The sequence below is a fragment of the Apteryx rowi genome, unplaced genomic scaffold, assembly GCF_003343035.1.
Source record: "Apteryx rowi isolate R43461 unplaced genomic scaffold, aptRow1 scaffold_229, whole genome shotgun sequence".
Lineage (NCBI taxonomy): Eukaryota > Metazoa > Chordata > Aves > Apterygiformes > Apterygidae > Apteryx > Apteryx rowi.
Genome location: NW_020448630.1, coordinates 1253461 through 1253744, shown reverse-complemented (window position 1 = coordinate 1253744; position 284 = coordinate 1253461).

Here is a 284-nt window from a genome sequence, read left to right as displayed (position 1 = left end):
CCCCGCGGGCGCCCCCCTTTTAAAATCAAGCGGCGGCAGCGCGTCGCTCCTCGGCGCGGCGGGAGAGGTGGGAGGACGTGGGAGGGCGGCGCGGCGGGCTCGGGCGCGCACACAAACACAAACGCGCACACGCACACGCACGCACAGGGGCACGCGGCGCCGCGGGATGCCCGCAGCCCCCGCGTAAACCGGGGGCGGGGGGAGCGCAGCCGAGAGGCCGCGAGAAGGAGGAGGAAGGCGAGCGGGGGAGGGTCTGGCGCCCGCTCCGCGGCTGAGGATGGCGC